At 45.4% G+C, this 26,068-nt stretch overlaps 1 protein-coding gene and 1 long non-coding RNA gene across 3 annotated transcripts in view; both read right to left on the bottom strand.

Annotated features, from left to right (window-relative positions):
• SLIT3 (slit guidance ligand 3) overlaps nt 1-26,068 on the bottom strand; it is a 591,462-nt gene that overhangs the window by 292,472 nt on the left and 272,922 nt on the right. The window lies entirely within an intron of this gene.
• Nucleotides 20,035-23,097, bottom strand: LOC144312656 (uncharacterized). 2 transcript variants are annotated; one of them, XR_013378187.1, is made up of 4 exons: nt 22,908-23,097; nt 22,662-22,810; nt 21,930-22,040; nt 20,035-20,338 (listed from the first exon to the last, which is right to left on the bottom strand). It is a non-coding gene; the product is annotated as an uncharacterized LOC144312656 (long non-coding RNA). The 2 variants fall into 2 exon arrangements; XR_013378186.1 differs by lacking the exon at nt 21,930-22,040 and having other exon boundaries at nt 22,908-23,094.

The raw sequence follows: 26,068 nt of genomic DNA, 5'->3' as shown, positions 1-26,068 counted from the left end.
TGAGAAGTGATCATACTGCTGTCCTGAAGGCCTGGGTGAACTGATGTCTCAAGGGACATTTCCATTTGCACTGGAGATGGATTTGAACGTCAAAAGGCTAAGTCAGACTTCCTGGTAGCTACTGGCTCCAGAAGAACTCTGTGATCAAAACATCTCTCTCTGTACAATAAAATGCTCCTCTTTTTGTAGAGATCTCACCAGCCTCATCCCCCCAGATAAACTCCCCAAGATTACCTAAAGCCAGGGATTTCCCTGTCTGGTGCCAATTTATCTTTTCACATAAATCAATAATAGGTTAGTGCTAAGACTTTCTCCATCTAAGCCCTGCAATCCCTTGCCCAGGATGGGAGCAAATATCTTCTTCATCAGAAATATTATAAATCCTAAGTGGGGCTTTGATGTTTGCCTCATCTCTCTGAGGCCGAAATTCTTTTTGGGATGTGGCACAGGGTGGTGAAGAGCCAAGACCTGAGGTCTATTCCCTCGTCTATCTCCTTTCAGCTGTGGGCCTTGAGGGACATCCTCTGTTGCCATAGTTTCTTCATCTGCAAAATGGGGGGAACTGACTTCTAGACTTATTATGAAAATTAAGGTATAAAGTACTTAGACCAGTGCTTGGCACATAGTAAATATTCGCTGGTATACTTATTTACTTATTTATGAAGGTATAAGCTATTTCCAAAAGGTTTTCTGAGGTACATGATAGAGATGGAGAAATCACAGAAAATTTTTCCTTTCTCAAAAGAACCAGACCCCCAAACTTTGAGTCTTGGATAGAAGCTATGTCAGGATACCATTACCATATTAAAAAGAGGCCAAGAAAGAAAGGAAAAGGAAAACAAAGAAAGGGACATGGAGAGTCTGATAGGAAAAAAACTGGATAAAAGGAGGGCAAACATTGTCAAATATGCTGGTGACAAACCAGAGTATCATTCAACTTTGAAACTCACTACCATAAAATTAAAAAGCCTAACAATTGACCTTAGAAAATTCCCAAGGGAGGAGAAAAGCAGACAAATACCAAGTGAATTTGAAATGCCAGTGAACATGAGCAGGAGCAAGGACTCAGCATAGGGACCGGCTGGGTTGTCTGTGCCTGGCGCAGAACTCCTCAAATTGCGTCTCTTGCTTTAACAAGGGAACTGGTTATTCAATATAAATTTCCTAAATGAGAACCAGCTACCCCAACTGAATTGCCCAAATTCAATTAAGTCACCTGGCATGCTTCCTGTCAATACTCTCTCTCTCAGCTGGCTTCGTCGTTTAACTGTTCTGGCTTCTGATCATCATGAAGTGTAGGGCAGCCACGCTGTCTATATAAGGCCAACAACAGAAGAAGGCTCTTTCCAGGCCCTGTGGTGTACCGAGGTGAGACTGTATGGGGCTTAATGACATCTTGTTGGCAAAATGTCAGGGTGACTCTCAAAACCTCATGCTTGCCCTACTTTTTCCAAGAGGAAGAGCCCCATTTGTAATGTTTTCTACTTCATGGACTACTCTTGGAAATCAGAGGAAAATAACTGGAATATGAGGCTGATTTTTAGCAAAGTGCAGATAAAATGTGAGTTATTGGGGGGAAATTTACACATAATAGAAGAACATCTCAAACCTCCATGGACTTAGCAACCCAGGGTGCTTCCTGTCCCCCCCATTCTGAATCATGAGGTCTCAAGTAGGACCAGTTCTGTACATTTAAGCACCCAGATAATTTTAATGACAAACTTTTAAGAAATGATCTAGAAACACCACACAGGAGAGAAATGATAGGAGGAATGCTACTAGAAGTTGTAAAGGAGTAAGCTAAAATTTTCAGTTCATTTCATAGAATTACAGTGACTTGACCCTCAAGTGTCTTCCCTTTCTTATGGCTGGGGATTTTCAGTGCCGTACCTGCAGCCACTTGGGCCTCTGTACCCTGCAGGACTTCAATTCCTGGATGGAAAACCAAACTGCAGCCTAGATACACTTCAATTCTTTTAATAGAAGTCAGGACCCAATTCCCTCTATGGCTGCCCTAGGAGCTGAGCCAGGAATATGCTATTCTGGCCCCAAGGTCACTCTGCCCATTTTTCTGGATTTTGCAATGTCTTAGGAAGTAGAAAGAGATTAAGCTTCAGCAATCTCTGCTTTGCTGTTCATCAGCAAGTCATCAGAACAACAGCAGCTTCAGTGCTGCAGAGGGAGCCTATATCCCAAACTGAAGGGCAAGGCAATGATGGGGGACATGTGTTGATTGATGCCATATCTCCCCAGCATTTCTCTCCCTGCTTTTTTATTGCAATAGCCCCCATTTTTGTTTGCAGAGCCAGCCCTCCCTACATTTCAGTTCCTGTGCTTGGGTGGGCAGAGCATGTGGCCCTGGGCTGAGCCAGAGCTTCTCATTCCTCTGTCCCCAGCTGAAACCAATGAGGGGGGGATGTGTTTGCAGAATTCTGGAACAGAGACAATGGTAGGTATTATCCTCCACTGAACGTGAGCCTGGAAGATGTGAGGTCTGGAGCTATGGTGTCCCCCTTGTCACAGTGAGGGGAGCACCTTTCTGCAAATGGAGGCAATATAAAGAAAACTAGGGCCGAGAGAAAGAGAGAGAGAGAGGAATTGGGTGTAGTGGTTGTATTTGGACCCCTAATTAAATCATCCTAGGGGTGTTTTTCAGACCCATGAAGCAATCACCTTTTTTTTTTTTTAAGGTAAAACTTGGAATGGCTTTTTGTAAAACTTTGTAACTGAAAGACACCTAAACAATGTAGTAAGGCTTTTTAAATGAACTGTCCTGCCTCACCAAGAAAATACTACTTAACACATTCTTTGTACAGCATGGTGACACCGAGTCTTCCATAGGCTCATACCTTCAGTTTCAGAAATCAGAATATGTCCTGTGGCTCACACTTTCCCACAGTCCTTTTGCATCCCTTCTTACAGTTAATTCTCACAATTTCCCCTCCCACAGTGCTAGACGCTAGGTAGGTTAATACAATGATGTAGAACAAAAACAGTGATCCTTATATGATAGGAGAGAAAACTCAAGAGGGGTGAATTAACTTGCTGGAGGTAGACAGGTGAGTGCAGGCATCATCCCACTGTACTTCCTGGCAGTGTGAATAAGGAAAAGTCAACCCTGGGCCCGTGGGGTCCTCCTGTTCCCTAGCCAGTGCAGAGGCAGCTCTCTGCGCACACCGGGAGCTGGAGGGAGAGGACTTTCCATGCATTCATCAGCCAGGACGTTGCCAGTCGGGGGCCCTGTTGCAGTCCTAGATCCTCGCCCAGCTGCCCTGCGCAAATCCTTCTTTACTGCTCCCTGACTTTGGCTCTCCCACACATGCCGTGAGTATTGCCTTCCACGTCTGCAACCAGTTTTGTTTTCCGCCACCAGCAAACACGTGGAGGTTTTAGCACAGGTCTCGAGTCGGAAGGACCTGGGTTCAAGCTGGGACTCTCATGCACCATCGATAGGACTAAGTGACATCGAAAGGACTAAGTGATGACCTCTCCGAGGCTGTTTTCTCACCTATGAGATGGGGTTCCTAATGACACAGATTTCATAGAGTTGTTGCAAATTAATGAAATGTGGTAAAACCCATAGTGTGGAGCTAACTCATGCTTGTCAATATTGATAGCAGAAGCTAACATTTATTGAGCCCAGACTGTCAGCACATCATTTAATGTTCACTAGGTGGAGGCTCGCTGTCCTTATCTGATCCCCACCTGTCTTTCCGTGGCTGCTCCATCCTGCCTTCTGTCTAACCCAGAATCCCAACAATCTAGTTCTCTCCCTCTACCCTGGATTCTACTGCATTTGACATCAGAGCCACCCCCTGCCTTGCATCCATTCTTCATGTACCCCAGCTGAGTTTCTCCCATATATTCAGGGTGGCCCATCTCTCCTGCCCAGACTCTGCTGTCCTATTTCCATTCAGGCTAGTCTCCCTCCAGTCCAGCCATGCGGTTGAAGCCATGAGCTTTAAGCCCAAGCTCTCCTGCTTTCAAGCTCTAGCTGTTTGTTTTGTCACCTTAAGAAAGTGACAACCTCCTAGTCTCAGTTCGCTCGTCTGTAAAATGGTGACGGTAATGCTGGGAGCACCCTGGAGATACCACATGGAAAGTGCTAAGCATATTTGTTTATCACATGCACAGCAAGCTCCACCCTTGTTAATCTCATTAGGGCCTTAGAGGCACAGCGCTTAGCTTGCTGCCCCCTTCGAGGTGGGAGCTGAACTGATTTTGACCCAAGGGCACTTCTTTCTTTCTCTCTGGTTACCTGCGCACCCACGTTCCCCTATGGCCACAAGGTGGCAGCCTATCCATTGCAGAGGAAGCTTCCATTCCCAGAACAGGGACAAGATGAAAAGATTTCTTATGGAATATAGAGATGACTTTTCTTTTTCCTTTTTGGTGGTGGAGGAGGGGCAGGAGTGAACTAAGAATCCTCATAAGCTCCCGCTTCCACTGTCTGTGAATTTTGTATCAGTACACAGCAGCCCTAAGTGGCGCTAAAGCAGATGAAACAAGTTGCCTGTACTTCTAGGTGTTCTCTTTGGCATCCTTTGCATTAGCACCCAGTCCCCCTCACTCCATCAGCCAGACTCCATCAGAAAGCCTGTTGGGTTTAGAAATCCCCTCCAGTCTGGGTTTCCCCAACCTGTATCTATCTTAAGGTGTCAGGGAGGCTGATGTGGAGCACCTGGGGTGACCATTTTGTCCAGAACTTCCCTGGTTTTAAAGCTGATAGTTCCGTGTCCTGGGAAGTCCCTTGGTTCCAGGCAAACCGCGATGTTTGGCCACTCTAGGGCAACTCTCTGCCACATTGCTCCTCTCACTCAACCACATGGTTTTCCTTTCTTTCTCAATGACATGGGCACACAATTTGCCAAAACCCTAGAACTCTATAATTGTATATTTGGAAGGGATCACAGACAACATCCAGTCTCCCCAGGATGGGAAACACAGCTCTTTCCATGGGCTTCCCGTCCACTTGGAGCCACAGGACACAGAAGGAGGGGTGTCTGGCTTCCTGGCCACTTTCTCAGAATAGCTTCTGGAAAATAGCAACCCAGTGCAGGATGTACCCAGGGAGACTAGAAGATCTAACTTAAAGTGAACTTCACACTAGATGCTTTGGGATGTAATTCAGATGCTCCTCAACCGGCACACATTATGGGAGGGTAAGGGCTGGGATTTAAATTTAACCTGGACTGCATACCTTTCCAGACTTTATTTTGTATGGTGGGGTAGGTTGGAGGAGGATTAACTAGGAGATTTCCCCATGGACCAGCAGGGCACAAACCCAGCCAGCCAATCCAAAATCTCTGGATTTTGCCTCCAGAGAAAAAAATGTGCATGCTTTCTCCTGGAATCTCTTTGGCACTCCCCATCTCAGCTGTGCCAGCTGTCTGCCCTCCTTGTTCACTTCAGAAAGCAAAATTTTCTGAGTTTATTTTCATTAACAAATCCTGCTGAAGCAAACTCTGGCCTTCAATGTTATCAGACATTTACATCTCCACAGTCTCAGCCCTGGCACTAAATTGATTTGCTCAGAGACACACCACTGAATTCAAGTTTTTTATTAGAAAGCTAAACCGAATGCAGGGAAGCTTTGCAAAACAGGATAGAAAGAACGCTTCTTTTACAAAGCCATGAAAACCAGGCAAATCCATTAATGATTGAATACTGTAAGTTTACATCTTTAAGAAGGGACTTTTTTTTTGGTTGAAAATTCTCACAATACAAAATTCTTAATAGTAACAAAAACTTTTAGAAATTGGTTTTCCAAAACAAACTTTGTAGGGAATGGAAGTATCTACATGCAGAAGGAACAAACCCAAGTGATTCTTCCACAAAATAGGACTCAAACTCAGGTTCGGCTACTTGAAAGGAATCTGCTAAGAACACAGTAGACACTTCTGGCAAATCTCCTGTGGGATTTGCCACATTTGTCTCCCTCCTCAGGGTCTCCAAGAAGGAGAGCCCAACCGGGGGAAGCCTGGGGTGCAAGTCACAGCAAACTACTCTGCACCTAACATAATTCCAGAAATTCTCTGTGTGAGCTAGCTGAACCATAAAAGAGCTAAGCAAATCTGAGTTGTAACCAACACCCACAAGAATGGAAAAGGCAGACACATGCTAATGCGAAACAGTGTGGGCAAAGGCCCTGGAAAAGGAAGCGATAGTCACTGCCCCCACAGCTCGGCTGAAATGGGAGGATAGGAGAGGGTGAGCTGAGAAACAGATCATCATCTGAGAGATCTGGGGTTTACTCCCAGGGCGGCCAGAAACCAGTAGTGGGACCCTGAACAAGTCATTCACCTGTCTGAGATTCAATTTCCTTCTCCTGTAAAGTGATGGGGGTCAGCTTGAATGTCCTCCGAGGTCCCTTTATTTCTAACACTTCTGTGGATAGATATTTAGCTGGCACAGAACAGTTAAGAGGTTAAGCTGAGGAGACAAGAAAGTGCAGACCCACTCCATAAAAATTTCATGGCAGCTTCTACCTCTATTTATTTGGGTTCAGAACAGGGTCTTGAGCTCCTGTTCTCAGACCAAGCTGACAGATCCTAAGCAATTTTCCCCAAAAGAAGTAAAGGGGATGAGCTCTGAGGATAGCCCAACTGAGACAAGACGTCAATGGGATGCCCACTTTCTACCCTTGGTAACTGCGCCCCGGAGGTGGAGAGATGGTACAGAAAGCATGGAGAAGACATTCTGAGGAGGTTTTAGGGGGAAAAGGGCAAATGCTTAAGTTCCCCTTGGAGATAATAGCATATGTGAGAGCTAGCAGTAATATTGGTATCTATCATTATTTACTGTTTGCTAAGTGCCAGGCCTTGTGCTAATAAGCACATAATCGCGTTACTTCCTTTCATTCGTCCCTGCTGCCTTGTGAGATGGGCATTATCATCTTCATTTCACAAAAAGGGAAGGTGAAGCTCAGAGAGGTCAAGGAATTTATCCAAAATCACACAGGAAGCAATTGACACAGCTGAGACCAGCACCTAGATCTTTTTTTTTTATTGCAAAACATACACTCTTATTAGATACTATATTCGAGTGCTTGCTTCCCCATAAGCATGATTAAATTAAGAATAGCTAACACGTGAGTGGTTACTACATGCCAAGGATTGAGCTGTGGGTTCCATAAAGACTGACTTCTTTCATCCTTCCAAAAAGCCTTATAAAGCAGGTTTATTCTTGTGCCCATATTAGAGGTGAACAAACAAGTTCAGAGGGCTTGAAAGGAGGATCTGAATTACCTCCCCCCCTCTCCCCAGTTGCTGCTCTCACCAGCAAGTGCACGGCCTCACCCTGCCACCTGCCTGGCACTGAAGAGAACAGGGGGCCCATGGCCCCAGTCTCAGGAGGGACACTGCTACCCCAGGTGCAGAGGTGGATTAGGGGTATCCTAAACTGTACTGTTCACCTTGGCTTTTTTTTCCCTAGCAGCAAACCTATAGCCAGGACTGCAGGAATGCTGGCCTGGGAAAACTGAGAGCCATGGTGGTCTGTCAGGAGAGCTGGGATGAGGCTCTCCCTGTTGCTTGGGACCTTGTGAAGATCCTTTTCAGTCTTTCTAGCAGGCAAATTGTTTTCAAGGGTCCGCCCCTGAAACCTGAGAGGAGAAAGCCCCTTTCTGAGTGGCCACCCGGCTTTTTCTTTCTGGTACATACAAAGCCAGCCCAGACTCGGGCTGCCTCTTCCCCCACATTTCCCTCTAGACACTGGTTTGCAATTCCCATCTGCCTCTGACCCAGGAGCCGGGGGTGGGGGGGTGGGGGGGGGTGGGGGGGGTGGGGTGGGGGGTGGGGTGGGGTGGGGGCAACGCTGTGCAGACCCTTTCAGGGCCTGAGGGGCCCCCTGGCTGGCAGGCACTCATTTTTTATTTAAAAGCAAAGCAAACAGCAATATAAAAGGGCCCATATAAGAACTCAGTGTGCAAGTAGGACCTGCCTCAGGCAAATTTTTCTAATTTTCCTGAAAACGTGCGTTTTCCCTTTTGGCCCGAAGCCACTGCATTTGCCTCTGGACTTGCCCCCTCCCCCAACACCTCCTCCTCCAGGCCACCATTCAGTGGTTGAAAAGTTGCCCCTTGCAGAAATGAGGGTGACCCCCTGCGTTTTCTTCAGACACTTTATGGGGGCGGCAAAGATTTTTCGAGTTTGCTCACTCTCCAGCTAAAGTCCATAGAAGTTTCTCACAGATAGTGTGAGGCGACCTCATGAGTTAGGAGCAGGGGGGCTTGATGATGCATGCAAGGACCCTCAACTACATCCAGAAGATTATGATGGCTGAGAATCCTATAGAACTCTGCTGAAGTTTACTTTCACTTTATGCAAGGGCTAATTAAGCTGGATTTGTAAATGGCTTTTACTTATTTATTTTTCTATGGATATGATTATAGGTTGAATCTTGGGAACAGAACCTCTAAATCAGCCAGTGGTCCTCAAACTCTCTTTAAAAGCAGAGGAACCTTCTATCCATGGAGCAGTATCTGGAACCATGACATAAAGGGCAGAAGAAAGCAGATGTTTTGGAAGACCGAGGCCTGGAGCTTTGCCCACTGGGCTTCCCAGTTCCTGCTCCTTTCCTCCTGATCCTGACCTCTGCCTCACTCTGAAACATATTCCATGGTACCTCAGGGTTCCAAAGGATGCAGTTTAAGAAACACTGTTCTCTATGGCTGACTACTCCTTAGAATATATTTTCTAGTTGTTGCTTCCCAGGATTATTGAACATAGGAGGGAACTGCAGCCTCATATGCTAGTGTCAGCAGCATGTTCTTCTTGTGGGGGTTGATATAGTGCTCCCCTTGTACTAGAAAGTGTCAGTGGATATTAGCAAAGGCTCTTTACATGCAGAATAATGACCACCAGAGCTCCATGTGAGCTTCAAAGAGTTCTCTTTGTTGGAAAGGGTGACAAGAGTGCAGGATTTACCCTCGAGCCTCTCAAGGAGGGTCAGCTTCTGGGACTTCAGTAGGTGGGTGTTTGGAAGCCGGGAAACCCACACAGCTCCATCAGGCCCCAAATGAAAACGGCCCTTATGTACTCACTCTAAGCTCTAGGTCTGACATTTAGAGATTTATCTTCCTTCTCAAACTGAAAAATACACATTTCCTCCCTCTCCATCTCTGAAGGGACTAAGGAAACCCAAGCTGTCAGCCAAGTGCAGAATGGCCAGGCTCTTGGGGAGCCACTGATAAGTTGCTCTGACGGAGCAGGACTCAGGACTCTGTGTGTTCTGGTCCAGGCTCCTGGGGTTGGGGAAAGAGCTCTGAGATGTTAGTCTTCACTTACACAGGCCCTGTGCATGGTGTCCCACCTGCGAGATCCTGCCCTTGCTTTCTCAGAGACTCCTCCTGTATGCCTTCTGAAGCAGGCAGGACAGACAGTAGCCCATTGTACAGATATAGAGAGTGAGGCAGTGTGAGGTGAAGGTCAAAGACTCCCCCAGGTGGGTGCTCACTCCATTAGCTCAATGCCCCCCTGGCGCTGCTCCAAAGGTGCTTTTTGTCCTACAAAGTCAGAAGTGTTTTAAGTGACTACATACTTTTCTATCACCTCACCAAGATTCATGGAAAGGGTTTTTGTTTTCTCATATACTTTTTCCAACATGATGAAAGGCACAAATAAAAACAAGAAAAAATGACGACTGGCATGGGAAGCCACCACCCTGTTCCTAGGTAGTGCCCACCTTCTCTGCTGCATCCTGCCTTCTTCCCAATCTAGCAAAGCCCTTTGATTCCTCTTGATGTTATATAATAATATAAATAAAACAAAAGCAAAACATAAGATTTATAAAACGTAGGCTTCTAGCAGCAGCTGAGGGCTTCTAGAATTAGCTGGGATTACAGGGCGTCTGGGGATGTAGACAAGAAATCAGGGGCTGGTGTTCTTGTTCTGACTTTGCCCCTAATAGGCTATTTGTGTAGCTTTGAGAAAAGATGAAAGAGAAGAAAATGACTTTACCAGGTTGTCTGAAGACACCCTTGTCCCAGAGGCACTGGAGTGGGAAGGCTGTGTGGGCTCCTTGGAAGGCTCCAGAACCCATGGAATGAAGAACAAATGGGAAATGAGACCCTTGGTGCTGGGAAGGGTGTGATGCTGGGCTGCTGTGGCTGGTTAAGACCCTCTCTCAGGGTTTTCTGGGATACATAGACAATTAAAAAGCATGTTTGGATTTGTACAGAAAAACAGCCCTGACTTTTTACATCATCCTCAACCTTTATTTTTCACACTTTCTCACCTGGGACTTGCTCATAATCTCCAAGAATGGTGACAGTCACATCCCAGGATTCAGTTATCTATCCACCCTGGTGTCCTTCCACACCCAAACACATTGTTTATCTATATGGCCCACATAAATCCCACCTTTCCTCCGAGATTAACAGCCCTTCCATCCCAGGTCAAAATGGATTGAATGATAATGGTGAGTGCTATTAAGATCCACGATGCATCAGGCTTTCTACTTTGCATGAATCATCTCATTTAATGCTTACAATAAGCCTACAAAGTTAGAAGCTATCAGTATCCCCATTTTTACATGAAGGAACTCAGGTACAGAAGAATCTGGTGTCCTACCTAAAATTACACAGTTGATAGGGGATAGAGGCAAGATTCAAACTGATCTCACTTAAGAGTGCATCTTTTATGTATGCCCCTCAACTGCAGCATGGATGCTACGCCTCAGGATGTCCACAGGTGCAACCAAGCAGATTGACTCAGTGCGAGAGCACACAGGGCTGTCCTGGACACAGAGCAGAAAAGGTTCACAAATGAGCTGTTTAGGGCTGGGCTACAAATGGGGGCATATGGATAGAGCAAGGACAAATTAGCTACTTGGATCATCCAACAGGATGGATGCTCAAAGTCACTATCCTGTTATCAGATTGATTACACAATTTTAAAATATACTTTCCCAACTCTTCATTGTGATACCTTAGTTGTGGTTTGTACACTAAGTTTAACACTAAACTTAGTTTGTCTTCCTTGGGTACTCAATGACAAAGTGATGAAAGAAAATTATTGGAATTGTGTTAGGGGATAAAGAAGAAAAAAAACTTAGCTAATCTACTGTTAGAACATTGAGAATCATCAGTGCCATGAAGGCTCTTCCCCTGAGAGGACCCACTTGACACATTTGCAAAATAGATGATTCTCATTAGTTAGATGGAAATGGTTCCAATGGATTGGGAACTTGTGGTCTCCAATGGCGGCTTCCCTTGCTACCCCCACTTCCTGCCCCTTTTGTGGCATAATTGTTTGCATGGAAAACCAGCATCAAGCTGGCACCTGCCAACTCTGCACACAGCTCAACTCCCAGATAGCAAAGCCAAAACACACTGGACATCTGAGCCTGCATTCTTGTACACAGCTTGAGAACTATGGTTGATTTCCCAGAGAAAGATTGCTATTGAATCTGATTCCCCCAGCACTCTCCTTTCTGGCTCCTTCTGACCAACCATGAGTGTGCCTCCAACCCTCACGCCTCCAAACATTCAACTGGTGACTGCCAAGATCATTAGTGTACACAAAAGCACTCAGCACAGTGCCAGGCACGGAACAGGCATGCCACGGAGCTCACAGAAGCTCAGCATGGCTGAGGGCAGCCGGGAAAAGGAGGAGTGATTAGACTGCTGCTGTGGGGAAGTTCTTCCCTTCAAGAGAGGCCTCTCCCCTTTCAGATGGAGGAACGTATACAGAGGCACTGGGTCTGCAAACAGAGCCCTTCCGGAGTGGGGCCTGCTGTCCTCTTCCCTGGGCTGACGTCAACATGGGGCCATTTGAGCTACAAATATCCTTTCCCATTTCACACCAGAGTGACATAAAATGGTTCCATTTCAAGTGGATGGGAGGTGGGAAGAGGGCTAAAGTTTCATTTCTAATGAACACATAATAAAACAGTCTCTCTTAGGTACTTATACTCCCAAAACTTATGCAACAGAAATCATCTATGACTTCTTATGACCCCAGGCTTGCTTAGCTATATATACTTGGGGGCTTCAGTGATAATGCCAAACCCCTTCACGATGCCTGTGTGGTTTCTTAAAAACAGTGAATTCAGAGACCTGAAAAGAACTGTCTTCTCTGACCCTCACCTTGCAACTCTTGGCTTGTGAGAATTTACCGTCTGAAAGTTAATGGTGGCAGATTTTTTATTTATTTATTTTTTATTTATTTATTTAAAATATTTTATTTATTCATAGAGACAGAGAGAGAGAGGGGAGACACAGGCAGAGGGAGAAGCAGGCTCCACAGGAAGCCCGACATGGGACTCGATCCCGGGTCTCCAGGATCACATCCGGCTGCAGGCGGCGCTAAACTGCTGCGCCAACAGGGCGCCCTGGTGGCAGATTTTTAAATGGCCCTTCATATCTGGGCTGGTCAGTGATCTGGCCTCAGGCCCATCCATCCAGTCCCCAGGCAGGGTGACAGGAACTAGCGCTGAGAGGGAGGGGCCCCAACCAGCCTCTGTTTCTGTGGCCTCCATGGGGGGTGCGGGGGAGGAGGTGGGGGCATGCAGAATGAGACTTAGGCCCGCCTCACAAGGGGTGGCCTGAGCTGGGGAGGAGCTGATGAAGAGTAGACTCTGGCTCAGGGTCCGAGGGTCTGAGTAGGCTTAAGAGCCTTCCCCTGTTGCAGGACTATCAGGTGACTGCTGCACGTTTGCCGTGTCAATACGTCACTCTCACAGCTGTGAGGTAGGGTCAGAACACCCCCATCCCCACCCCGGAAATCATGGAGGGAGCGACTCACTGCCTCATTGACAAAAATTCCTCAATTTCTTTGTGCTCTCTAATTTGTAGCCTAGTGAGACTCAGCTTTTTGCCCCATATGTGAGGAGATTTTTTTTTTTTAAGATTTTATTCATTTATTCAAGAGAGACACGGAGACAGACAGAGACAGAGACACAGGCAGAGAGAGAAGCAGGCTCCATGCAGAGAGCCCGATGTGGGACCTGATCCTGAGACTCCAGGATCACCCCCTGGGGAGAAGGCAGGCACTTAACTGCTGAGCCACCCAGGCGTCCCTATGTGAGGGGATTGACAATGCCAGTCCCTTCCCCAAGAGTGGCATCTGCAAGGACCAGGACACAGGTCCTAGAAGCTAGTCCCCTGAGAGTTCACTGTCTAGCAAAACCTGTGCTCAGTGCCCCCGGTGTGCTACTCCTCAACTATGTGGAGGGTTGGGGAGCGGACACCTTTCCACTGAGAACCATGGCTTGAATCTAAGGTGAGTCACTTTGTTTTAGGATCAAATCCGAGCTCTGCTGGCTTTCTTACCCCTTCTCTCATTCTGGAAGGATGAATGAAATTATTTTTCTGCACTTCCCAGAAAGAGCTGAGTATTTCGGGCTCTGGGTCTAATAGGCATCAAGTCCTACTGGGGAAGAATGCAGTTGAAGGGAGAGTGGCCTCAAAAAGAGGTGGGAAGCAGCTTCCTTCCCAAAAACTAGAAGGGGATTAGAGAGGGAAAGATATGCACAGGGGCCAAAGTTTTGGGAGATGCCTCACCCCTTGTTGTGCCTAGGGAAGGGGGAAAGACCCCAGGAATCACACTTGTTGGCCTGTCTGGAAGCCAAAATTGACTCAAATTCTCTTTCCCAGCAAGACTTTTTCTAAGCAGGGCTCTGTGTTCCAACGGTCCTCAGTGGGCCTGAGCCACAGTGAAGGATCCGTGCTAGCCATCTTTGGTTTCCAAACACCTGCCAACTCCTAACTATGCTGGGGTGGGGGCTGCTGGAGGGGAGAAGAGGGGAAGACCCAGATAGTGGCTGACATGGAATTTCCAACCAGCTTGGTAAGATGGGACTTAAAGTTCAAAATCAGGTTCATGGGAATGGTGAAACCAAATCAGATTTCTGGTACATCCGAGTTTTTCCTGGGCACTTTACACCCACTTAGAACCCCTGTCTGGCCTCATCTTTGGTGTCTATTAAAGGACCAGGGGCTCTGTTCTTCATGTAATCACTTTTCCCTGAATTTGGGACCAATTTCCAATCCCATCTGTCCCTCCCTCTTGACTGTTTATATTCAAAACCAGGTGGAAGCTCTCAGTAATAAATTCTAAGAATCTCTTGGGACATAGGGATGGTTCCTGGTTTCACAGTTATAAGAAGGAAAGTCATCCAGATTGTCCATAGAATAAAATGTCACCAGACAATGTATTTTAAGAATAAAATACTCTGTCGCGGCTTAAAGCGACACATCCCTTCATCCTTTCCTTGATTCATTTTAGCTTTAGAAAGTACAACAAATTCTAAAATGTCTTCAGACAGATCCATCTTCTATGCAAGCTGGAAGATATCTCAGTTAATAATTCAAAGAAGCTTACTTTCCTGGTTCTGATGTTTTGCACCAGAATTTTATACTACTTCATGTACCAATAGACTATGAGGCTTGGAACTAAGAAACAGCCACTGGATTGCATGCAGTCGGGTATACAGCAGTGTTCCCACAGCAGGGTCCCTGGACCAGCAGCCCCAGTGCCAGCTGGGAACTAGTTAGAAGTACAGATTCTTGGGTTCCACATGGAATCAGAAATTCTGTGAAGGGGCCCAGCAATCTGTGTTTTATTTTTTAAAGATTTTATTTATTTATTTGAGAGAGAGCGAGTGAGAGAAATAGAGAGCACAAGTGAAGTGAGGGGCAGAGGGAGGCGCAGACTCCCCACTGAGCAAGGAGCCTGACATGGGGCTCAATCCTGGGGCTCTGGGATCATGACCTGAGCCACCAAGGCACCCTGACTACCTGTGTTTTAATGAGTCTTCTGGGGTATCCTGGGTAGACTTTGAAGTATGAGAACCTCTGGTGAGGGGTTCAAGACCCTGAGCTCTGGAGTCAGACAGATGTGGATTTGAATCCGGATCTTCAGGTACCAGGCTGTTCCACTTGTGTGGCCAGTTTCACGTCTCCCAGTCTGGTTCCCTGATCTGATCAACTTACTAATCATCCTCACCTCTGAGGGACATCAGACCAAGTGAAATACTACACAGAGCCTGGTGTGGGTATTTGTGGGTACTCTATGAAAACTAACCACAATCCAATCCCTTCCAAGTTCAAGACCAATGTGAATCAACCAGACAGAGAACATTGGCCTTACTGCTCTTAAAGGTCACCTGATAAAAGATGTGACTCAGGCGTGTGGCCACCACTGCCCACAGACTTCCTAGTGTTGTCTCCCAGAACTTTGGACAATGAGCCTGGCAGCAGGGGTCAGGGTGGGGTAAGGGGTGGGGTATGCAGAGGAGGCATGTTTAACCCAAGTCACTGGCTCACACTGACAAACACCCCAGGAGTAGAGACTGAGAACCGAGGGTGTGTCCAGAGGCCTCACAAAGGCAGTCCTGGCTCCAACCCAAGGGCAGGCTCTATGGTGGCAGGCACAGAGCTGACGCCACCTGTGAGCTCTCAGATCTATATGAACAGGAGCCTGCTGGGCTCTAATGGTGTTCCAAACCTCAAAGATTTTGTAGAACAGGCTTGGAGTAGGGAAAAGTGAGTGAAGGAGAGGGAAGACAGCCTAAAGGCCCTTCGTAATTTTTCCTCTTGGAGCCTGGATGTTTCTGCCCCTCTACAGAAATAGAAGGAGTAGCGGTAAAACATTTCCCACCATTTGCAAAAATCAGTGATCAATAAATGCTGTGATCGTTACTAAGAAGTTATACAATAGTTCCAAGATTGATACGTGGAAAAAAGAAGTAACACTGAATGCTTTCTGTCAGGTAGGTACAGCAATAGCACATGAAGAAATGAGTATGAGCCAGGCATGTATTAACCAATGTATTAAGTCATTAATTCTTATATCTCTGTGGGGTAGGCATGATATTATTCACTTCAGTTCTACACATGAGGAAACTGAGGCACAAGATGCTCTGTCCATAGCCAACGATGCCAGAGGTGAGTAGGGGCCCAAGTTCAAGTCCAGATGGTCTGCCTGCAGGGCTTATGCTCCCAGTCTCTGTGCCGGGCCAGCTGGGGCAAGGCTGGGAATTCTGAAACACGTTTGTGCCTTGCCTTAAAAAAATTAGTTAAGAACACACAGAATTGTAACCCTTATTAACCTGACCCTTCCCAGAACTGGAAAGTTCTTTCATTAATGCTGAAATCAACAATTCAGAACTACACAAAGAGAAACACAATAAAGAAATCACAGAAGATGCTCAACAATCTAAAAACAATAGTGACAACAAAGAGCTTTTAAGTAAGAATGAATAACAGAAACTTTATGGGTATTAGAAGCCAGAGCATGAGATGAATCATAATACAGAGTTGAACATTACAGTCCTGGTTTGACCTCACTAAAGAATCCTTAGAAATTTCCTTTATACAAACATAACCACAAAAAGAAAGACACACACCTGCCAGTTATAAAAACCCTGAGCATTCAGTTAACATCTATCTAATAAATATGAATCCACAGTGGTTCAGTAATAACAGTCTCGAGAAATGATTTTTTTTAAGTCAGTCTTTATTTTATCCTAGATGCTCATGATCAGAGGTTTTGGTTCTAAACCTCTCTTGAACTTTTCCTGCTGATCTGTCATTTCGGAAACCACCATTAGCGACTTGTGCACAGAGCAGGGTGCCCGTAAGAATTCTATTACTTTGTCAACTTATTTATTAGTAAAGTTGTGATGCGTCAGAAGGGCATAAAAAAATCCCATTCAATTGAAAAAATGCTTTTCTGCAAATACGTAATAGTACTCTTCACATCTCAAACCACTTTCAAGTTTATCCAAATACTTTGTTATTTTTTAATGAATGTCTGATAGGCAATACAATGAAAACACACCAGCAAACTCTTTTACAAGTTTCTCACATCTAGTGCCTCTCCATCCCTCATTTTGTGAACCTGTATCTTCTCTGTCCAACCCTGAGAAAACAAAAAGTTCTAAACTACCCCCACAGAACAATTTGAGGTCACCCTCCCCAACTAGATCACTTCAAATTCACCTTCTGCTTGGAATGAAGGGGGAGGCCCTCCACCTTTTGAGTTTGGCCTTCACGATAAAAAAAAAGTTTCTGTTATTCATTCTTACCTAAAAAAATGCAAAGTAACTGTAAGAGGTACATGGCCTTCACTGTTCACATCTATTTTTTTTTTCCCCCTCAAGTGTTTACAATGGAGCATTTCAACTTGTTTTAAGAGCGGGAATGAGAGAGTGAAATAGACTGGAAACAGACCAATTTCATCTTTCTGTGAGCGTCTCATGACAGGCCGAAGATAAACCTCATAAACTGTGAAAAATGAACAATTCTTGGTTTTGATAACCTACGCTGGGATGAGGACCAAGGAGTTAATATCTCTGGAACCCTGAAGTTTATCTCACTTGTTTTTCAAAGATTAATCCCAAACTTATCCCATTTCGTCAACAAGTTCAACAAGCCAAAAGGGAAGTTTTAGACTTCGGGCTGTGGCTCCTCTCCACGTCTAGGCTTACTGGTGCCAAACGAAGTGGTAATTAACCAAAAGTCTCCCTTTTTTTCTGACATGCTAGAATGGCAAGGCAGCGATATTCCAGAGAAGGGAAACACTGGTGGAAACTGCAGATTTGGGGGTGGGGTGACTCAAGAGAAAAACAAGAGGCACCGGATATGGAGGTAATTACATGGCAAAAGCAACAGGGCAGAAAAAAATATGGAATTTGGGGAGCTGGGGAGGACAGTGAAAAGAATAGTCTGGCAGGAGAAGAGTTTCCAAAGCAAGAAATAGTGGGGCTTACATCAGGTAGGAGGCTGGACTTGAAAACCCAATTAGAGGATTTAGGACATAATGGTTTGGCTACAGAGAGCTATTGTGTGTTCTGGAGCAGGAGAGCCCTTATGATCTGAGTGCGTGTTAGAATTCATGGTGGTGTGTAAGCAGCTGGTGGGACAGACTAAAATTGGGGGTCTAATTGCGAAACATCTCCATAATTGGGACAAGGATCATGAGGGCTGGAATCATCCATGTTTTTCTTCCTTGATTAAAGTATTTCCCAATTCACCATACGTGGAATTTACCATAGATGCATAGAATTTGTACTGCTATTTACTTAGTTTATCCTTATCCACTAATAACTTGACTGTTAGGTTTACATAACAAAATCTGTTATATCTGCAAAATCATAAATGTGAGATACTAGTTATATATATTTTTAACCAACTTGAAAACAAGCACACAGATAGTAAAATAAGTTTGTCTGAGTTGTACTTAAAATCATCTCAGAACATCAGTGAAAGTTATCTTAGTTCATAGGTTCTTAAGCTTTCTGGGGTCACAGACCTCTTTGCTTACCCACCAAAATCTGTAGAGTTTTTTTCCCAGAAAACTCAGTGTATGTCTCTGTGCACACACAATGTCATATGTCCTTTCAAGTCACTGTCCCCTTTGACTTATTTGAAGCTTGCAAAATGCGAACCTTAGCTTCTCAGCAGGCCGGGTCACTTGACAAATCTTCCTGAAACTCACTGTGGCTTTGGAGAAGTCTTTTCGAGAGCCTGCAACTCCTCTGGGGAAGTCTGACTCCACTCAGTTTCTAGAATGTTCTGTGGTGAAAGCCATTCCTAATGGCTCCCCAGATACCCTTGCTCTTTTTCAGAAGCTCCCACTGAAAACTGCCATGTGGACACTCTGTCTATGGTATTGGTCTGCATAGTCCAGAGTAGGTGAGGGCATGAACATACCCCTCAGGGCAGAATGTGAATGTGGCTGGAGTAACCCCAGGGCGGTGAGTTGTGCAGTCTCGTCCGTTCTTCCAGCCTGTTGCTGAGAGAGGCGTTTGGTCTCACCCATGGCCTATGATTGCTCTGTCAAATCAATTCAAGAGACTATAAAGATATAAGAGCTGAACAGCACCAGCAGGGGACTCTTTTTTTTTTCTTTTAAGGCTCCCTGCCAGATAAAACAAGAATAAATATGAAATGGCTTCATATTCCAAGCATGAACTAATGTTGGGGTTGTGGCTGATACGTAAAGAACAGCTAAACAGGCTTTGACACCGTGACTCTGGAGAGGGCAACGTTCTCACTGGAAGTGGGGGTGTGGGGACTTATCGGGGCTGTTGGGGAGTGAGCTGTCTGGAAGAGGTTCCTCCCTCATAAAAAACCCAGGCCCCTGCTGACCGATTCTCACATTAGGAAAACATTGGTAAATCATCAGCATAATCCAAGAATTATTCCCTTCCTCTGCTCTGAGCACGGAGGCCCTTCTCTTCTTATCTGTTTCTAATTTGCTTCATGGGTGCTGTTCCTAGTCCATTAATTGAAAGGATTTTTGGCTAGAAGCCTATGACCTGCTTTGGAAAAAAAAAAAAGCCTTGAAATTGGAGGGGCTAATACTCTGTGCATCTAAGGGAAATAGAAGTGGATGGAAATTGTTCCTTTGGAGTCCCTGTTGGGTTAGGTTCAGAGCCCTGAACCTGAGGCACAGGTAGGGACAGCTGGCTGCCTGGATATCATCCCCTAGCCAGGGAGCATGGTAAATCACTGGCTTGCACAATGTTCTCCTGAGAAAATAAGATCATTATTAGACTTTTAAGATCAACCATAATAGACTCCCTACAATTTGTTTTTCTTCTGCAGCTTTTACTAACAGCTCTGGGCCTTCCTCCAATGTCTTGCTGATATTGCTCAGCAAGACAGAGAGGTAAGAGAAGGGGCTCTGGGGTTGGTCAAGAGCCCTGAGTTAAAATACCGCCTCCACACTTTCTTAAGTCTGTGGCTTTGGATATGTGGGTCCGAGCTACGGTTGCTGGGAAAACAGAACTTGAGTGACTACAGACAGAATAGCTATGACCATTCAATGAGACAATGCATGTAAAATGGATAAGAGAGTTCCTGGCACATGGCAGGCTCTTAGTTAATGGTAGACATCATCATCACCAGTGACACGATCACAATCTTCCCTGATGATCTGCTGAATGAGGACAGGGGCGTGAAGTTCAACTCAATTCAATGCCATTTAGAATGGATTTGCAAATGGCACTGGTGACAGTACCAGTATGCACATCCCCAGTTTTATTTTTCAGCTGGATCACCAGGACATAGGGAAAAAAATGCAGTTGTAACCATTCATTCATTCATTCTTTATTGTACCCACTATATGGCATTTTTCTAGAGTTGCAGACACAGCTTTAGCAGGGAAGACACAACCTCAGCTGACACAGTGCAAGATGCCTCAAAGGCCAAGTGAATCACTCCTCAGGGCTCATGATGCAACCAAATGGCAGGATATACAGAAGTCATGCGGGCCACAGGAATTTGGGGGCTATACCTTCTCCAAATGCCCATAGAAAATCCAATAGGTCTCCTCAGTACCAGGCACTGTGCTGGGCTGAGGGACACCGTGGGAGTAGGGTTCATAATCTGAGTGAAAGAGAAGACAGATAAGCCATCATTTTAGCCAACGGGGCAGTGCCTGAGCCCCACAGCATCTGCTACATCACTGTATTTCAGGGCTTTACAGCATGACCATCCACAAGACAGGGCATCTTCTGAAGCAGGGTAACTGCTAAGCCGTAAACCAACTTTGCATGCCCTAATCATCTTTTTCACTTACGAGATAATCTTAAAAATAAGGAAAGCAATGATTCCCTTCTCCACCTTTGAGTTAGTACAAGAGCTGGAGAATTAGTAGATCGGGATTGTATTCCACTGTCCATATGGTGGGTTCTCCTAACCCTTCACAGCATAACTCCCCATGGGATCCATTAGGAATCTGCCCCTCCCCTCCTCCTTTCTTCACTAGCCCCTAACCTCCCACATTAGCACATTAGTTGTGGTCTGGGACTAAGAGGGTTTTGTTTTTTAAACAGTTAAATCTTTCATTGCAGACCAATTAAAATTTAAAGACTCCCTCCCCCACCCTTCTCCCCCTGCTCTCTCTTACACACACACACACACACACACACACACACACACACTTCTCTGAGCACAAAGAGCCGATGACAGCCTGGTGTTTACTATTAGAAACAGGATCTGAAAACCCAATGAAAGAAACCCAGCCCTACACCTCCACTTGTTTATTCCTGCCCAAAGTTTCCTAAATAAGAGATTGTCCTACCAGAAACCGTGAGTGCCTCCCACCGGAGCCAACTAGAGAGTAAAACCAATCCCCTTGGCCTCCTTAGCTGTCATTCCTTGGCAAAGTATGAGGCAGTACACATGGCATCCAGGAAGTGGCCTGGGTACTGGGTGAGTCACGGCACTTCTGTCACACGGCTCTGCCCACCTCATTCCGCAGCTGCCACCTGCATACCCACAGGTCTCAGAACCGTGGATGTTTGACTATTCTATCATCATGGCTCATTGGCAAATTCAGGGGACCTACCCTGACCATCAAGGATGAAGGGCCAGGACATGTAGTTACTCATCTGTCCCAAGCCTCATTCTATATTCTTTGATTCAGAAATAATAGACTTTAAAATGAGATTAGGTAAAGTGGGTCTGGGAGTCTCTAGGTAGGTGTGTAAATGTATTTATATTATACTTTTGTATGTGTGTATGTACTTGATAGTGTATATTTGGGGAGCACAGCCTGTGTATGTTTGCCTACATATATTGCAGTCTGTGTGCTTGACTGAATACATGTCTACTTGCTTTGCTACCATTCTAACTATCCTGGCTTTTTTAAAGTAAAAAGCTCCTCTCAATAGCTTTTCTTCCTAAGATTTGTAAGAGCTGAAGACGGCCTCTTCCCGATGCAATAATACTGTATGCACAGAAGTATATGCCCACACTTTGTCTTCGGAGACTTTGGCTTTTCTGAGACTTCTCCAGCTGGAACACTCAGAGACAATGGAATCATCTGTGGGGTTAATTTGGATGTTAATCTTCTCTGCTAAACTCCCTTTTCCCTGTTGCTTAAAGGCTACCAAACAGTGACCGTCGCAAAGCAGCCAGCCAGCCAGAAGGCTCTGGTGCTGGGGTTCACAGAGAGCAGTCAGAGAAGAACTACCATGTTCCTGTGGTATTACTGGCTGGAGGAGGTCATCCCATTGCCATGTTGGGCAAAGGCTCTATATGGTTCTTGGTGAAGTGATGATAACTTTATCCTCCTGGGTGAAGTCTATACAAGGAAATATAGAGATTGAGAAGCAAAAAAGATCAATTCACTGTGATGGAAAGAATCCATCTCTGGCAGGATATGAGGTGGAAAGAACCCTGGGTCCCATGGAGCAAAGGTCTCTAGACTCCTATGAAACAGGGCAAATGGTTTCTGTGGTGACTCATCTTTGGGTCAGCTCATACTCTGTGGCAATAAAGCTGTGAGGCTGGGAGAGGCAGTGCATAGAGAATGGGGCCTGCATTCCCTGGCCATGCAGAGGAAGACAGAGCCTTGGAGAAGAGGCCATAGTCATAGCTAGAGCTGGCAACTGGGAGGAGCCAGAGAAATCTAGTCTTTGTGGTCCTAACCAGGTCCAACTCTTACTGAGAAGAAGGGGTTCCCAGCCCAGTTGCTGACTGCCCCAGCAGTCTGGACAAGCCACTTGAACTTACCATTCCCTTTTCAAAGGAAAATTTTCCAGCCCTCACTTGGCATCAAAGATAAATTATTCCAAAAGCAATAATACCAAACAGTCACCATGCCCTTATTATCTGTCAAATCCTGCAGCAAGCACCTTCACAAAGTCTTGCACGTGGCCCTCGCACTACCTCACGGTCAATGTCTATATGCGCTGTTACTCGCCTTTCACCAAGAAGGAAGCTGAAGTTCAGAGGTGCACTAACTTGTTTGAGGTCACACTGCTGGTAAATCTGTGAGCCAGGATTTGAGCAAAGACAGCTCCATCTTTCCGCACCCAAGGTCACATTTCAGTACAAGCAGAAATTACTGATCTTTTTAGAAGAGACCAGGAAATGTAAATCAGGGCAGAGAGATCACCTGAGAACACAAAACCAAAGGACTTCAAAAGGTATCAAACCAGAAAATCACCTTCCTCCTCTTGAAACGCCCATTCTACTTCATGTACTCTCCTGCAATGCTGGAAAGCCACCGCCTGCTAATTCATTTTCCAGATCCCATGTAGCTGTGTCTCTAGATGATCCTAACTTGGTTGAGTCAGCTGAGAAGGTCTGCAAGACTCTCAGAAAGATATCAGTAATTTGAAATGATGCCAAGTGTCACAATGGGATTCCATTTGCAAACATTCTCCTCCTTCCTTCACCAAAGGGCAAGTGTTCTACTCAGCTACTAGCCCCCTTCCGCATTGCCTGTCTTGTGCCAGGCTCCTCCAGCCCACTCAGCTATCTACACAGATGAAGGACAAACGAACAATAACCCATGGAACTGATATTTGGTCTGCTGTTGTCATCTGAGTTAGCCAGCTTCCCTGGAAGGTGCTTAGCATCCCGATGGGGCAACTGAGCACTCGTTTCAGATGACATAGCAGACATGCTAAAGAACGGTGCCTGTCCCTCCCCCACATTATAAATGTAGTACAGGAAAAGAGCAGTGGAGAAGTGTGATAACACAGGGTGTAATTAAGTACATGCTAAATGAGCACCATTTTAATTATGGCTGGAACATATTTTGAACTACTAATTTGTATCTGTTTTTCATCTATTTTCTCCTCTCCTGTCTTCTCTCCTCAAGCAAGTCGCCAATTGGCCTTACCTTTGTTGCCTCAGAGCTGGTACATAGCAGAGACAAAGGAAAAGTTACTTGCAAGAGTCTCTGGCTTTGACAGTCTGAAAGCTCATGCCTGGAGTTGAACCGATAGAGTTTGTGGAGATTGAAGGGGGCAAAGAGGAAGTGGATGGAGAAAGAGGCAAAGTGAACTGGGGAAAACCAAGATGGAGAGAGGCTTTCTCCCAGAACAGAAAGAAACATCCCTGTACTGGGGGCAGAGGTAGGAGGAGAATGAAAGCATGGGACACAGGGAGAGACCAAGGCTGGAACTGCTGGGTACACAGGCAAAGAGGACTCAACCTCATGATTCTTGCCTCAACAAAACCTCTTATCCCCCAAAGGCAGAGGCTGTGTTGTAAGCCCAGGCAAACATAGGACCAGAGGAAATTCTGCAAAAACAATTCTCAGCTCCCCAGTGTGACCGCAGAGAGCAGCTAGCCCTAGGGGGTGAGAGGCATCACAGAGGTATCTTGCTTGGTTTTCATCTTAGACACTGTACAAGGCCTTAGAACAGTGGCCCAGACTGAGAGTAGAGTCCAAGCCAGTCCTACCACGGTTTCCTGAGAGCCTGGAGGGATAGGCCTAAGGTTTCCAGAGACAATCCAGGACATGTACTGGGTGTCCTGTACTTTTATTTGCTAATAAGTCTGGCAGCCCTGGAATGGGCTTGAAGTAGAAATTAAGTTGACAAAAATGATATGGACAAAAATCCATATCTGAAATTCATGAACAAATTCATTGGTAGAACTAAAGTGGTGTACTGTGATTTATACTCATTCACATATAACACCTTTTATTTTTAGAGAGTTTTATAGTTTATAAAGTTTCTTCACATATACTGTATCATTTGACCTTCCTAATAGCCTGGTGAGATAAGAAATGTGGGCCTAATTTTTTCCAGAAGATACAGGGCTCAGGGAAGCTAAGCTTGCTGAAGATGCTAAGTCCATTGGGGCCAAAGCTGTAATCCAAACTGGCTTCAGGTCCTAGGCTGCTCTGCTCTGGGACTCTGCACTGCATCCAAGTCCCAGCCTGGCCTAGGCTCTAGTGTTCCAGACACGACACCACTGAATTTAGTTCCACATGCCTCTCATGAGCTTTGGTGAAGCATGACGTTTTAGAGGTGTCTGATTCCAGATGACCTCTCTCTGGTTTGCATAAGAACAAGAATTAGAAAATGGCTGTACTTGGTGAGGTCTCCATCACCTGTTGGTTCTGGGATGACAAGACTCTGGACGACAATCCTTTGGGTTCATCATATTCTAGGTCAGGTGACAACTGCCTACAAATAAGGCAGCTTGATTCCCCTGCTACTCAGTGAGATGGTGTGGATGGTGATTTCTGGAGAAGGAGGCCAGACTTTGGGACGCTTTACAGACCCCTGAGGAGAGTAGGCGGAGGAACGCTCTGTCCAGCACAAAGCAAGACAGCCGCTGCCTGAGGGGGAGGGGCCCGCTCTGTCAGAGCTCAGGGTTTTACACATCCTAAAATCCTTACTTATGGATGTCAGGTCAAAGGGAAGGGAAAAAAACTCAACCAGACTTGAAAAGTTACCTGGTTCTGCTGTCAGTAAATGGGCTGCAGCTGTTTTTGCCATTACAAAAGCTGGTGCTTTTCTTTTTTTTTAAAGTATGTTGTAGGAAATAAAGAATATGATCCCAGGGAAGCGCTATGTATACCACTGCCCACTTTGATAAAAATTTCATTTTTCACTCTATACAGAGGATTTCAATGACAGGAACATGTTCTTTTTCTTTTCTTTCTTTCTTTTTTTTTTTTTTTTTAGGTGCTAGAAGACAGGAACCAGTTTTATTGTCATATTCTTTAAACTTTGATACATTATAAATATTATTTATTGCCCACTAAATAGTTAACACTAACAATGATAATTCCTCATTATTAGTGGAAGTAATTTCTGGGGTGTGAGAAAGGGCATCTTATAGATTGGGAAATGAGACAAGGATTTTGATGATCACCAAAACATTCATTACCAACCTCTAATTGTAATGTTTCCAAAGCAGAATGACATGAAGCTCTGCAAGCCTGTGATAAGTATATCTGAGAATTTCTTTCACGCATCTCTTTGACTGGCAGCCACTGACTTGGGGCAAGACTTCTAGGGAGCCACCTCTAAGGAGCTGGGGCCATGCTTGTGCCAGTGTCAGGACTCTACCTGGGCAGGAGTGATGCACTCAGAGCATGGTGCTCCTTCTGATCAGTCTGGCTCACCTGAATGGACCAAAGGTCAGCAGGACTAAGCTCTGTGCCAGAATTACAAGTTCCCTTCCTCTACCCTGGGCCAGTGACTTATAAACGTAGAGGCTCTGCTAAGCACTGGGATTTCATTAAGGGCCTTATTAAAATTTACTAGAGTCAAATAAAGAAAAGATCCGGCCTTGGAAATCATTCTCCACTAATGTCTCTCCTTCTCCCTCCCTCTCACCCCCACCTCTGATCCCATGTAT

This window comes from Canis aureus, chromosome 4 (assembly GCF_053574225.1).
Source record: "Canis aureus isolate CA01 chromosome 4, VMU_Caureus_v.1.0, whole genome shotgun sequence".
Lineage (NCBI taxonomy): Eukaryota > Metazoa > Chordata > Mammalia > Carnivora > Canidae > Canis > Canis aureus.
Note: the sequence above shows the minus strand (reverse complement) of the source record. Positions and strands in the feature narration are given on the sequence as shown.